We start from the raw sequence: 529 nt of genomic DNA, 5'->3' as shown, positions 1-529 counted from the left end.
AGCGCCGCGGCGGCAGCGATCTTAACCTTCGTAGGAAACCCTACGGATCCTTTCAGGATCAGATTCAAACCAGGGGCCTCTGCCAGGAAAACGCGAGTTCAGATAAACCCTGGAGGTGCCGGGGCGCAGGAGCCCACGCCCGGCCTCTGGGGGGCTCCCTACTACTGTCCCCTCAGAGCCTGTAGAGAGTATTCACACTTCCTTTTGTTAAACATATATATATATTTTTTATTATTTTGAGCGTGACACTTCTCCACTAGATAGCAAGGAAAAGTGATAACAGTTACACATTACACAAAAGTACTGTACGATTGCCTTTACCTTGAAGGTTTCGGAAGCCTCTACAGTTAATAAGTTAAATAAAGGGCTTGAGTACATAAATATTTGTCTAGGAACCCTACCGTATCTACAACACAGTAAGAATCTACAAGAGGACAAACTTTTACCATACCACGCTGAGTGCAATTGCGTTATAACATTTCAAATATACAAAGCTCTGTTCTTTTTTTTTTTTTAATAACAATGGTAT

The sequence above is a fragment of the Neophocaena asiaeorientalis genome, unplaced genomic scaffold (genome assembly GCF_003031525.2).
Source record: "Neophocaena asiaeorientalis asiaeorientalis breed wild unplaced genomic scaffold, Neophocaena_asiaeorientalis_V1.1 scaffold20, whole genome shotgun sequence".
Lineage (NCBI taxonomy): Eukaryota > Metazoa > Chordata > Mammalia > Artiodactyla > Phocoenidae > Neophocaena > Neophocaena asiaeorientalis.
The sequence above is the reverse complement of the archived record's forward strand: the minus strand, read 5'-3'. Positions refer to the sequence as shown.